At 37.8% G+C, this 15,381-nt stretch overlaps 1 long non-coding RNA gene and 1 other non-coding gene across 2 annotated transcripts; one reads left to right on the top strand and one right to left on the bottom strand.

Annotated features, from left to right (window-relative positions):
• Positions 1–2,489: 2,489 nt before the first annotated feature.
• On the top strand, positions 2,490–4,230 carry LOC128281803 (uncharacterized). The gene is made up of 3 exons (XR_008272075.1): positions 2,490–2,578; positions 2,693–2,735; positions 4,024–4,230. It is a non-coding gene; the product is annotated as an uncharacterized LOC128281803 (long non-coding RNA).
• A 1,160-nt stretch (positions 4,231–5,390) lies between these two features.
• On the bottom strand, positions 5,391–5,497 carry LOC128283325 (small nucleolar RNA R71). The gene has a single exon (XR_008273667.1). It is a non-coding gene; the product is annotated as a small nucleolar RNA R71 (small nucleolar RNA).
• Between the last annotated feature and the right edge of the window lie 9,884 nt (positions 5,498–15,381).

Genomic DNA, 15,381 nt, shown 5'->3' with positions numbered 1-15,381 from the left:
GTTGATCGGGCGCCTAGAAATAGGGTTACGAGATTTTGCCGGATTAGGGTGAAACATAATATGAGAGTCCATAGATCGAGTTAATGCAACCCTAAAGTGTTAATTAGAGAGAAGTCTCAGTTATTCAATCTAGGGGTTAGACGTCATTAGTCTTGAATAGCGATAATAACATAGGTTAGGGAGTCTCACGGATCAAGTCAAGTGAATAAATCGTCCGGTTCAAAGTCAGATAACAAGTGAAATCTAGGTGGATTCCTCCTTGGGTGCCGTCTTTATCAATTGCTTTTCTTCAAGTCTTTCTCCAAACTTTCTCTTTGCTTTGATTAAATTAGTTAATTAGTTTAAATAATTAGTTTAATAAACAAACCCTTTTATTTCTAGGTTAGATAATAAAAAGATAGTTATTACTAGTACTTTTGGTTCCCTTAGGTACAATATCCTGGTCTTGCCATTACTATACTATTGTTCGATAGGTGCGCTTTGTAACACCCCAAATTTGGGCTTAGAAGTATTGGGCCTTGAGTGTGGGTCCGTAAGGAGGTTTTATATAGGTATTTAATTGTGCAATGAAATGACACAATTAAATGTTTGCTTTAGTGGTTAATGGCTCTGAGAAGTGTTAGAGAAATCTTGGGTTCAAACTTGGGCTTTAGTAAAAATTTTGGTATTAAGTGAAAAAAACACGGATGCTTGGATGAGGGTTTTAAATTATTGTGTTAAATAAATGACACAAGGAAGCTTGTAGTCTAGTGGTTGTGGCGGCATTAAGGTTGTATGGGAGCACTGGGTTCAAGCCTTGGCTCTTGCAATTTATTTTGGGTTTTTAAAGGGAACTGGACTTTGGCCTTTAGACCTTATAATTAATTGGGGATAAAATATGACACAAAAAGCCTTGTGGCTTAGTGGCAAGTAGCGTGTGGAGCATTTAAGGGGAGGCATGGGTTGAATCCCATGGCAAGCAAAAGCATTTATTTTGCTAACAGGTGGCAAGAGTTGGTGTTGAATTTAAACTCCAATGTTGGAGGATCCCACATCGAGGAAGCTAATATAAGAGTGGTTGTGAAGTCGGCTTTAAATAGAGGAACCATAAGGAGAGTAAATGTACTGTCTTGGTGATCCCTTTCATTTGTATGGCGTGCTCGTTTGGGTTAGGCGTCGGCTAAGAGTGCTCGGTGTGGATTAACTCCGGTCTCCTATCGGTGTGTATTTCTTACTACTCTAGGCGTAGGATGGCTACTTGGACGCGATGGTAGAAAGGGGCCATGTGGGCCCAATGGGCCTCTGAGCCCAATTGGATAAGTTATTTGATTGTGTAGTAAATATTGGGCTAGGCTAGGTGAATCTCATATTTGTGGCTAGATTTGGGCTAAAAGGGCCACACGAGCGTGTGGGCCCATTTAATGAGAATAGCTTTAGGCCCATTCGTATTGTTATCCCTGTTTAGAATACTTTAGTTTACTAAAATTACCGAAATACCCTTAGTTTGTAAAAATACTGAAATACCCTCGATTTGTAAATTTACCGAAATACCTTCGACTTGTAAAATTACCAAAGTACCCCCGATTTACAGAATTACCGTTTTACCCCTAATTTACATAATTACCGTTTTACCCCTGATTTACATAATTATCGTTTTACCCTCGACTTACAGAATTATCATTTTACCCTCGATTTATAGAATTACTGTTTTACCCTTGATTTACAGAATTACTATTTTACCCTCGATTTACAAAATTACTAAAATACCCTTGGTTTGTAAAATTACCAAAATACCCCTAGTTTGTAAAATTACCAAAATACCCTTGGTTTGTGAAATTACCGAAATACCCTCAATTTGTAAAATTACCAAAATACCCCTGATTTACAAAGTTACAGAAATACCCTTGACTTTCTAAAAATTATAGAAATACCATTGGTTTACAAAATTACTGAAATACCTTTGGTTTGTTGATTTACCAAAACACCCTTGTAGGATGAAATGACTAAAATACCCCTAAAAGGTAAAAAGACCGTAAAGCCCTTATAGGGTAAAGTGACCGTAATACCCCTATATGGTAAAATGACGAATATGCCCTTATGTTCCGTATGACTGATGTGCTTAGGATTTACATATATTGATATTGGATTAGTTAAGTTTGAGTGACAGGTGGTGGTTATCGTAGGCGATTGATTTTGGAAACGTTTCAACTTCAACCCGTAACAGGTGTGTACTGACCCTCGTAATAGTTTAGATTAATATTTGCTGAAAAGCCGAAAGCTTCATATTTTAGTGATTCGAGAATTAATATTTAGATCTATTTTCTACGCACGTTTAAGTTGGATTCACAACGGATATAGGGTAGGAAGGTATTTGGAACGTTCTTCAACGAGTAGATCTCTTGGTAAGTATTCGAACCTTCTTTCCATTTGTATCTTGTGGTTTAAGAAAAGTGAAAACCCTCTCGTCGACTAAGGCTAAAAGGGTTTTGGTGTTATTTGGTTTGTTGGTGCTAGTGAGGATTAAAGGCTACCGATCGAGGAGTGTATGAAAAGCTTGGATCATCGGAGTGACTAAATCTAGTCATCAACTTCGGCAAAGGTATGAACCCAAAGGCCATTGTGGATGGTGGCCGAATGTGTAAGTGATGATAATAGGTAGTTTTCGATTTGGTTTAATATTAACATGGTCTAATCTATTAACGGTTGATTATAGGAGAAATCACGTAGGAGATCTCGACGAGGAATATCGCAAACAGGTGTGTAACGAACCCTTTTTCATAGCTTAAAGCGATAAATGCCGAAAAGCCGAAATGCCGAAATTCTGGCATTTCGAGGACTTGTGAGCAAGCGAACGCTCACTAGTTAGTTAGAATCGATGAGATGATGATCGGGAACAATGGAAACGATAGTGATGTGTTTTTGGCGTTCACGGTAAGTTGGGCCTCGAGGGGCTGAAATAGGGGCCCAATAGGCTTTCGGGCCCATTTGGGTAAAATTGGTAGAAAACGAAAATCTGTTAAATTACATGTTAAGACTATTAATACTGTTGTGGAACATAGGCTAAAAGGGCCTAGATGACGAGATTGGCTAAGTAAGGCCCATTAGGGGTTTTAGGCCCAATAACTCGATTTCGCTAAAAATGGGCCAGAATCACTGTTTGCACCCATGAATTGTTTGTAACTGTTAATGAACATGGAAACCCTAATTTTTGGTAAAATTACAAGATTACCCTTATAATATGAGAATGACCGTTTTGCCCCTAGGTAAAAATGACCATTATACCCCTAGGGTTTATATATGAACTTAATGCATGGGATTTTGATAAACATGATATGTATGATATGCACATGACATGTATGATATGCACATGAGATGTTCATAAATGCATTGGGTTGGGTTTTATATGGATGGAGGAAGTGCAAAAGGGCTTATGCCCAGCTTATTAAAGGGCTTATGCCCCAATTATTAAAGGGCTTATGCCCCGCTTATCAAAAGGGCTTATGCCCCGATTATTAAAGGGCTTATGCCCGATGATCAAAAGGGCTTACGCCCAGATTATTAAAGGGCTTTTGCCCCGATTATTAAAAGAGGCAAGGCCTCCGGTTATATGATAAAGACTATCTTTGCCAATGGAGAGTTATGGCGGGGTGGGTCGAGTTAATCCCACATGGTGTCTTTGGTTGGTGCGGGTGGAGAGTAGCGGATGGTGGGTTGAGTAGTCTCCCCAAATGGGTTTGCATACATTCATTGGTATTTCATGTGATATTGAAATGGGCTTGCATTCTTTCATTGACATTATATGTGATATTGAAATGGGCCTATGGGCCATACCGTTTACAGTAAAGGCTTCGGCCCAGTAATATGAAATATGAAAAGGCTTCGGCCCAGTGTTATGAATTGTGAAATATGAAAAGGGCTATGGTCCAGTACATGTTTGAGATTGGTTTTCGGCTTAGACCCAACAGGCTGCTATTGTTTTGGGCTCTGAAGGGGGCTTGTTGCACACTGAGTTTCCAAACTCACCCCCTTTCCTTAACCTTGCAGGTGAGCCTTGATGTGGGGACTTGGGCCGGAGGGGATTCAGAGTAGCCACGATGATTGTCTTTGGACCTTTTAAATAAGTGTTGGTTTTCATTAGTTTTCCTTTAATTATTATTTATTTTTGGGTTGTAATAAGGCCATTTTAACTTTTCTTTTATTTCTTTTCGGGATTATTTTAATTTTAATAACTTCAAACCTGGTTGATAATTATTCAAATGGGCTAGACTTAGGACGTGCTTTCAAAACGATACTTGTTTTCAAAAGAGTTCAACACCACGATTAATCGATTTATCAAAGTCGTTCACTTAAACAAATTCAAACTCGATATAACAAAGTGTGGCTATGGTTGTGAGCATGTCTAGGATTGGATCCAATCAAAGAGCTTGGTACTTAGCGACCTTCATGGCTCACCTCCTCTATCTCGGATACCTACCGGTGCCCAGCTTCTATACACCTTGTTAACTCAACAAAATATATGGTTTTAAAACACTAAAACGGGAACGTGGGTTTTCAACTCCAATGTGGCACGCCGATTAAGCCATAACGTCGAAATTTGGGTTTGGGGTGTTACACGCTTACTTTTCGTCGTGATAATAGTTAGTCTAGGTTTAATCTTTATTATAAATATTTATTACTTGTTACGAATCACGCGATCAAGTTTTTGGCGCCGTTGCCAAGGAACTGAAATATTAGGAACACTAAATTTTTATTACTTTAACCATTTATTTTTCTTGCACATTTTATTTTATTATTTATTATTTTACTTTTTTCTTTCTCTCGGTAGGTTTTTATAGTTTATGACTAGAAGAAACCTGTCGGGACCATTACTTTTTAACGAAGAAATCGACCGCATAGTTTGCATAAATCAAAGAGAGATAAGACGCAGCTTACGATACATGGAGAACGAGCAAGAAGACGAAACTCAACCCCCAACCGAAGAGATGGCTGAAAACCAAAACAATCAGCTACCTCTTACAATTGCTGCTAATCAAAATCCTACTCCACGTACTATGTATGACTATGCTAAACCCTCTTTAACAGGAACTGAATCTAGTATAGTTAGACCTGCTATTGCTGCGAATAATTTCAAACTCAAACCTAACACAATTCAGATGATACAGCAGTTTATTCAGTTTGATGGTTTGCAGGATGAGGATCCCAACACGCACTTGGCAAATTTTCTTGAATTTTGCGATACATTCAAAATCAATGGCATTTTTTATGTTGCCATTCGTCTTCGTTTATTTCCCTTTTCACTGAGAAACAAAGCTAAACAGTGTTTGAACTCGTCACCATGAGGTTCTATCACTACTTGTGAACAAATGACCGAGAAATTTTTACTAAAATATTTTTTGCTTGCTAAAATGGCTAAATTGTGTAATGATATCTCTTCTTTTGTGCAGATGGATTTAGAAACACTTTACGATGCATGGGAGAGATACAAGGACTTACTGAGAAGGTTCCCTCACCATGGGTTACCGCTTTGGCTGCAAGTTCAAACGTTCTACAATGGTGTGAATCCCTCGACAAGACAAATGATTGACACAGCTACTGGCGAAACCATCAACAATAAAACACCAGAAGATGCCTATGAATTTATAGAGGAGATGTCACTGAATAACTATCAGTGGCAAGTTATGAGGACAAAGCTAACGAAAAAATCTGGCATTTATAACATCGACTCAGTTACTAGGTTGTCAAATCAGGTAGAACTTCTCAATAAAAAGACTGATAGTTTTCTTGGTTCTACGCAGGTACATCCAGTAATGAGGTGTAACTCAAGCGGAGGAGGTGTGCACAGAATATCAATCCTTCAATCCCACAACTGAAGAAGAACAAGTCAACTATATGAGTAACAATAACTTTAGATCTCAAAATAACCCATACAGTAATACTTATAATGCAGGTTGGAAGAACCACTCAAATTTTTCCTAGGGTGGTCAAGGAAATCAAAAGCGACAAAATCCTCTGGGCTTTCAACAGGCACCTTATCAACAAGAGAAGAAACCAAACCTTGAAGAGATGCTTTCTAAATTCATCTCGGTGTCAGAAACCCGTTTCCAAAATACCGAGACAGCACTTAAGAAACAACAAACATCGATCCAAGGACTTAAAACTCAGATAGGCCAGCTTTCCAAACTAATCTCCCAATGACCACAAGGTAGCCTACCAAGTAATACAAAACCTAATTCGAGGGAATAGCTCAATGCAATTAGCATTCAAAATAACGAAGGATTTGTTGCACCTGAGCCAGAATTACAACAAGACAACGCGACGAACAAAGGTCAAGAAGAGGTAAACAATGATGATCCTAAACAGGTAAGTACCAATTATGAACCTCGTGTGCCATATCCTAAAGCGATGACGAGAAACAAAACAGAAGAACAATTCGGTAAGTTTTTCAAACTCTTAAAAAAATTACATATTAACTTACCCTTTATTGAAGTTTTTTCGCAGATGCCCAACTCAGCAAAATTCTTAAAGGAACTTCTGAGCAATAAAAGGAAATTAGACGCTACATCGCATGTGGAACTCAATGCAGCCTGCTCAGCTATTCTAAAGAATGAGCTACCTAAAAAATTGAAAGATCAAGAGAGTTTTACAATTCCTTGCTTAATTGGTAGTCTATCTGTGAATAATGCTTTAGCTGATCTAGGGGCAAGTATAAATGTTATGCCATATAAGATGTTTAAACGACTAGGTCTCGGTAAACCCAAACAGACTAGGATGAGCATACAATTGGCTGACAAAATAGTTAGACTTTCGAAAGGTATTATTGAAGACGTTCTCGTTAAAATTGATAAATTTATTTACCTAGTAGACTTCGTTGTCTTAGATATAGATGAGGATAATGAGGTACCTTTAATTTTAGGACGACCATTTTTAGCAACTGTCAGAACCATTATTAATGTAGGCACAGGAGAGCTAACACTTCGTGCAGGTGACAACGCAGTAACACTCCAAGCACGCGACTCAGTCAAAACCTCTAAGACTCAAGATAATACTATAAAAACTGTCGATGATAAAACTAATATTCAAACGTCCTTACAGGAACTTCCTCGAACAAAGACAATAGAGACAGTGCGCTACTATCATGAAAAGAACAAAGACATCCATGAAGAACGAAGACTACGGATAAAGGAGCTAAATGAATGGCGAGAACACAAACCGAGAACACATGATAAACTGAAACTACTCAAAAACAAGCCCGATACCTCTCCTAATCAACTTAAGGTTGGTGATACAGTCTTACTAGATGCCGTTGATTGTCACTACCACACCAAATAAGGAAATCCCTCTTACAGTACTTAGTATTTTTCCATTCGGTATAGTGGAGGTGAGTCATCCTAAGTTCTGCACTTTTAAGGTAAACAACACTCGTTTAAAACCTTATTTTAAGATTAACAGCAGGAATGAGGAGTATGAACTCCTCGAACCACCATGATCATTCAACGGAGAGGTAAGTCGAGCTTAGACTATAAATAAGTACTTCTCAGGAGGCAATTGAGGACTAACAATATTAACTTCTTTAAAAAATTTAGCCATCAATACCACACTTACTAACAAAGCTTTTGAATACAGGTTTTTCACAGAGACACGGTCAAGCACATGGGCGTGCTTATGGCCGTGCGAAAATAGGGCACGAAATTTCCCAAACACGGGCTACGATAACACGCCACGGCCGTGCAACATGGCCGTGGTTGAGCCTGCCAAAACAACATAAGCGTTCAACACGCCCGTGTTAGAGAACCATGGTCGAACCTGTTAAGACAACACAATTGTGTGACACGCCCGTGGCTAACAACCGTGGTTGAACCTGTTCAATTACCATGGGCGTGCTACCATAACCACGGGCATGGGACAGTAGTCGGGCACGACCTAAATTGAAAAAAATTGAAAAACACGGGCTCACCCTCAAGTACAAGGGCATGGCCCTAGGCCGTGTGACCCTCCCCTATATAAGCAAGCCACTGTTCATCTTCTTTCCCCTTTCAAAACCCTAGCTACAATCTACCCTCCCCCAACCCCTAATCCCTATTCCAGCCACTATTCACCATATTCCCACTTCTCCAACCCCCAAACCACCCTCAAATCCACTCCCTTTGCATTGATCCCTATTATCCCCTCCCTATACCTTTCATTTCCCCACCACAGGGCTTCCTCCCTGCATCACACGCCCGTGTTCCCCACCAACACGCCCGTGCGCCACCCTACAGCACCTGTGGTTCACTTTTTCAACCTTATTTTTCCACTTTGTGTTACTACATTAGTATTCTACATACTTTACATAGATATCGTATTATTTTGCTTTAGACAAGTTAGGAATTTGCTTTACAATTTTCTATATTTTTAATTGTTTAAGTTACTAAATAGTATATAATAGTTTTGGGCCTCTTGCTTAACTACTGATGTATCTTGGATTCGATCAATGCTCATATATTTTCAGGTACATTATGTCGTCATCCAGAGGAAAGAAGGCCGCAGTCCCATCCTCAAAGAGGCGTAGGAGACCAGGCTCTTCCTCAGTACGTGCTACAGTCGAAGTTCGGCACCCGTTCCTTGAATTTCTGCAAGCTTTGTAGGAGGAGCTATTTCAGATATTACGCGCACAACCTATCACCATAGGTCGCTGCATCGACTAGGCTGCCGTAGAGCAAGTCCAACTCGCTGATGCCATTCGTGCCCTCCTGTCCACAGACCCATAGGAACGGTTCTTCGCTATTACTGAGCCCACTTATTTAGAGCAAGTCCAACTATGCTCTACTTTTCATTTACAGGTGGTGATGATGAACAATGGCTACCCTGGCACCATTCACTTCCGATTAGGCGGTCTAGTTCATGCGATGAGTATCCCTGAGTTTGGAGTTGCTCTGGGACTTTACACCGATGAATTTATGGAGGAGGAGGACATGAATGCACTACCACGCAATATCCACATCTCCCTCTCCTTGTGCTGGAAGGCTTTGGCACCACTCTCTTCTACCTACGACCCCAGCCGCTCGAAGGCCTTAGCTCTCGCTCCTTCCCTACGCTATCTCCATGCCATATTGGCAAACACCTTGACCGGGAGGAAAGAGAGCACTGATGTCGTCAACACCCACGACGCCTACTATTTATGGTGCATGGCGAATGCACACGTGACTGATTTGGCATACTTCATTGCTTTCGCCATTCGCCATCAGACCGAGCGACATAGGAAGGGAGTGATATCCATCGGCCCCTACGTGACGGGCCTTGCTAGACACTTTGGCCTCCTCGACACCGTGGCCCAGTCATCCGTGCTTACACTGATCAGTTAGATGTCCCCACAAGGTATCACAACTATATTATATATGAGGATGATCGAACGCCGACGTGGGACCGATCCTCCTTAGTATCGTCTCTCTTATGCCATCGACGAAGAGGATCTTGAGGACATTCCTAATGATGTCCCCCCACAGCACGAGGAGCCTTCTACCGCGCCACCTAAGGAATGACCAGCTCATGCAGCTGCTTCATTGGCGCACCTTTCCGACCGACTCGCTCACTTCGAACAGTACTGCACTACACAGTTCGAGATGATTCACGAGCGAGATCGACGACGAACCGACAGATGGACGACATGCAGGCCATGATGCAGCAGCTGTGTCAACACTTCCACATCGCCACTCCAGCACCACCACTTGAGGGCCCCACCGACGAGGATCATTGAATCCTCTTATCTTTTTATTTCTATTTCTATTTTTATTTTTATTTTTATTTTTATGTTTATTTTTCGTTATTATTTTTTTCAAGACATATCTATATTAGTAAATTTTATTTTTTCCATTTTCTGGTATTTCTAACAAGTAATTCCATGTCATTCTCTTCCACACCAACTCTTAATAAGCTCTTTGTGATTCTACAGACTTCCAAGCAAAGCTGTTAGGAATATTTTATGGAATGAGGAAACAAATGGGAAACAATACCTCACGAGTGCCATGTTCAAAGCCTCAATTTCTTCATCTAGCCAAGAACAATGGCAGGTATTACTTTCCCCAAACACTCCAGCCTCAGAATCAAGCTCCGCATCCTTATAACAGGGAGTCTCACCCCATTTCCTCTTATGATTTTCTTTATTTTGAATACTCTATCTTTGTACATTGAGGGCAATGTACATCTTAAGTGTGGGGGGTAAACATGAAACCTAAATTTTTGCATTATTCTCAAATCCCTGAATTTGGTCTTATGCTTAAGTGATTTTCTTATAATCTTGATCGAATGAATTCTAATTGATCTATAATTATTGTTGATAGGTCATGAATTAGACCATGGGAATTATGCATGACTATTTGATTATAGGACATTAGAGAATCAAGCATGATAAGTTGATATTTTGAGAACTAAAATTTTTAGACTATTTTCCTAAATCGAGGTATTATCTTGAAATCTTAAATATATAGGAATGACATCAAAAACCAAAATTTTTTGTGAGATTTTTTGAGCCTTTTGAGCATATAGCTTTCTTTCTTGCTCACTTCTTTTGTGGTTTGAGTGTGTCAACATTGAACTGTTATTCTAGAACTTGCTTCGATTATACATGTCGAGATAACACGTAGGATTTGATGTACTGAAATGATAAAGGCACTTAGATTTAACCCACTTACTCCATATAAAGCCTTCCCATATAATTAAACCATTAGTGAACCCCCTTGAGCCTACTAATCCTTTTTATTGATTAACCCTTATCATTAACCCATTAACCCATTAATGTTGAAATCCTCTTATTTAACCCTTTTTATCGAGATTGAATTTAATATTGTTACCTCACTATGTTCACCATTTTTGTTATTGAATCGTGAAGTATGATTTCTATATTGTATTGACTTGATTTGTTTTGAAAAAAAAACTCAGTAGTATTAGTGTAATTCTCAGCAAGCTAAAGTTGTCATGAACTCATGTAAAATAGTTCTAGATATTTGTTTGTGGTTCAGTAATTAAGTTTTTGATAGTAGTGTAACATATTGAAATTATCTTGATTCTAACCCCTGTTCTTCAGCTTGTATTCATATCTGTAACCTAAACCCCATTACAACCATGCAAAGACCTTTTGATTAGTGTGTCGTATCATTTACAAGTGGTGGAGATTTGATTTTCATGCAAGCCTATGGTAATAACTTTTCATGTTAGACAATCGAGTGCTTAATCTTGAACCTTAATCTTTAGTGAGGATTAAAGTTAATTACTTAGAGGAAGGAGATTACCTATGATTTTATTATCAGAATATTCGATTTAGATTATTTGAGGCCTTGAATACTCCTATAGTTCAATTCTCACTGTATGATTGTCTGTGGAATAACTTGTAACATTATCAGTAATCATTATGTGATTAAGAGGAATGAATTCTAGCAGTAAATGAGAATTTTGGTTTAGGACAAGCAAATGCTTAAGTGTGGGGGTATTTGATAAACGCCAAATTATACATATCTATACCCCAAATACTTAGCATGTTTATGGATGTTTATTACTAGATTTATGGATTTTGATGCTCTTAATTTGGTTATTTCATGTTTTGTGCTCAGGAGAGCACCAAGAGTCGAAAGAAGCCAAAAATGAGCTAAAAGGGACAAAACAGACCAAACCGAGAAGATGACACGGCCTAAGCCTTACCACACGGGTATCTCACACGCCCGTGGCCTTCGAGGGTGTCGACCAAGGCTCTCACGATTCACACGGCCTGCCCATTGAGCTCACATGGCCATGTGTAATTCAACAGTCCGAACACGGCCTAGTAATCACGTCACACGGCCGTGGTACACGGGCGTGTCCCTTTTTTAAAGAGTTGTATTTTACACGGAAAATGGTACTTAGGGAGGAAGAAAGCCAATCTAAAGCCTATATAAACACCCTAAGTATGACCTAGAAAGAGGCCGCTCTTTCCAGAACTTTTATGGAATACAGAACTACACGCCAGGAATTACTTGAAGGAAGCCAGACAGTCCATCTCAAAAGTTGGAGCTACTCCAAGACTGAAGATCTCTCTCAGAATTCCTTCAAGGGTTTTAGAGTTTTCTTTATGTTTTGTTATTTTCATACTTTTGAGATGTACTCTTATTTTATTATGAACTAAACCCCTTAGATACCTAAGGGGGATAAAACCTATGATGGAACTTGTTATTATTATCTGAACTGTCTGATAAATACTTGATTTGTTCTTAATTATGTGTTCTTAATGCTTGAGTTAATATTCCGAGTATTAATTCATGACCTGATGTGCTTATGCAGAGGAGGAATAGACCCTGCATAAGAGTAGATTTGGCATAATTAAGCGGAGTTGATCGGGCGCCTAGAAATAGGGTTACGAGATTTTGCCGGATTAGGGTGAAACATAATATGGGAGTCCATAAATCGAGTTAATACAACCCTAAAGTGTTAATTAGAGAAAAGTCTCGATTATTCAATCTAGGGGTTAGACGTCATTAGTCTTAAATAGGGATAATAACATAGGTTAGGGAGTCTCACGGATCAAGTCATGTGAATAAATCATCCAGTTCAAAGTCAGATAACAAGTGAAATCTAGGTGGATTCCTCCTTGGGTGTCGTCTTTATCAATTGCTTTTCTTCAAGTATTTTTCCAAAATTTCTCTTTGCTTTGATTAAATTAGTTAATTAGTTTAAATAATTAGTTTAATAAACAAACCCTTTAATTTCTAGGTTAGATAATAAAAAGATAGTTATTACTATTACTTTTGGTTCCCTTGGGTACGATATCCCGATCTTGCCATTACTATACTATTGTTCGATAGGTGCACTTGCCTTTTCGTCGTGATAATAGCTAGTCTAGGTTTGATATTCATTATAAATATTTATTACTTGTTACGAATCACGCGATCATATATCGATAATTCAGAACAACTAATCAACATAATATTCCAATGTTTGTAGCCATGTAATTTCTTATGAATGCAATGCAAGTTCGGTTTAACACTAGAAAGGTCATACCCCACCACTATACACCACAGTTAGAAGTTCCTCAGAACTCCTATACTTTCACACCACGTTGTGGATAAACCACTAATCATTGAAAATGAATTGCTAATGATAAATATATTGGTAAATGAACCATCCACCCATGTAGATAAAAGTTTCTATTACGTTGTGGATAAACCATTGGTTAAGCAGATGACTGTCGACTAAAATACATTATGGATAAACCACTAGTAGATCAAATGATCTGTCAACTAGATTACATTATAAATAAACCACTAGTCGAGCAGATGGCTGTTGACTAAAATATGTTGTGGATAAACCATTGGTCGAGTAAATGAACTATCGCCTACTTTCTCCATTTAAACTTCCCACCCCATGCAATGCAACATGACATGTTATAACAGTTAAGTACAATAGCATTAACATGCTTATATCAAGCATATACAATAGCAATTATTATACTTATAGCAGATCATAACAGTAGCTACAAACTTGCTTATCATATGTTTAATTTAACGGTAACAATGACATGTTTCTCATGCAATCAGTATCATCATGATTTTGCATAATAATATCAATACATCAGAAAAACTCGTAAAAGACTAGTAAAAGATTCAAGATGCTCAAGATTTTCAGGAAAACTCGTAAAAGATTCAAAATCAATTTTGGAAACTTGACAAGAACAATTTTATTCCAAAATTATAGGGTTCTACATAATTTGAAATAAGAATACTTATCGATCTTTAATGGGATTTCGAATGTTTTTTATGATAGATTCGATGATTAATGAAGAAATAGGTTCAAACGAGGATTGATCTTAACTCAGGTTTCCAAGAGTCAATTTCCAACAAAATGATGTAAAAATTTTATGAAAAGAAAAGAAATGAATAAAAGAAGATGATGGATTTTAAAAAGAGGATTTAATTTAGGTTTGAAAAGGAATTAGAATCAGGCTCTGCTTGTTTCAACATACAATCTTTTACAAAATATATTTTCATCCTTTTCTGATGTTTCTTTCATTGAAAATAGGATGATCAACGTGAAAGGTTTTCCAGTCAACATAAAATTACCCTTTTATTCCCGTAAAATGTCTTACCAATTTTTTTCGTAAAACGTTTTCCAAACTGATAAGGCTCTATTCATTATAACACATCCATACTCAACCCGAACATCGGGTCAAAGCACCGAGATGTTACATTCTCTACTACATTCTTCACTTATCAAATATTTTCTTATAAACTCTCATAAATTTCAATTTATTCCCTTTTTGTCATAAAAGTTCAATATTCACTAATTAATCATATTAAATCAAATTTCTTTCTTGTTACACTTTAATCAAATTTTATCTTGATATCTTGTTTCACATATCAAATTTCTATATATTTCACTTCTATTATTTTATCCACATATTTTCTCAAGTTTAATAATTTTGTCCTTGTCATCATAAAAATTCCAAATTTTTCCACAATTTCACTTTTATAATACTTTATGCATATTTCATCATCTCACAGCACATTCATTAAATTTTTATCATAATTTCCCTATTCACAAGTTAAATTGCTTCACACTTAAACTTTTGTACATTTTTTAATTTAGCCCTTATTGCCATGTAATTTATTTTTCACCATATAAGCACTTTACTCAAGATTAATAATTCATTATTGTAACGCCCCAAAATTTTAATTTTGACATTTTTGAATTTTGACACAACTAGATATCTGTTTCAGAGGTTAAGTGATCTAGGTGTGTGTGAGAGGCCCCAAGTTCAAGCCTTGTCTTGTGTAAATTTTGGTATTTTCCTGAATAAAGCCTTATCCTTGGTCAGTAGGCTTTTATTTAATTGTGGATAAACTTATATTAGAATGGGCCTGCTGGTCTGGTGGTTAAGGTGTGTGTTGAAGAGTAGGAGGTTTGGAGTTCGAATCCTTGCACGAGCGTAAGAGAATATTGTTGCTCATTTGACTGAGAGAGTTTCGGCCAAATAGGAATTCTGAGAAGCAGGTTTAGTGGAGAGATTTGGGAGATATGGGGAGTTAGGAATTAGCCTCATTGAATTCTTTTTTTCAAAATTTCAGTCCTTTTCCAAAACTTCTGATTCCGAATTTTCCATTCCCCCTCTTCTCTTTTTGTTCACGTTTTTCTTTTGTTCTTCGGTATTGAAATCCTACTTCAATTTTACCTTCCAACTCTGGTTTCTAGTTTTTCATTTTTTCTTCCTCTACGAGTTGGTGAATTTTGGTAAGTGTAGTAATTAAAGCTATTTTTTATTTAGGGTATTGATTGACGGGTCTTGTTTTAATTTTGGAAAAGGTTAAAGGACTGGAGCTTTTGATCAGCGTTGAAGCAATGTTGAAACGCTATTGCTTGATTGAAGATAAGGTTTTTGAAGGTGTCAGGTTTAGCATATCAATA

Source organism: Gossypium arboreum, chromosome 10 (assembly GCF_025698485.1).
Source record: "Gossypium arboreum isolate Shixiya-1 chromosome 10, ASM2569848v2, whole genome shotgun sequence".
Classification (NCBI taxonomy): domain Eukaryota; kingdom Viridiplantae; phylum Streptophyta; class Magnoliopsida; order Malvales; family Malvaceae; genus Gossypium; species Gossypium arboreum.
The sequence above is the reverse complement of the archived record's forward strand: the minus strand, read 5'-3'. Positions and strand labels throughout refer to the sequence as shown.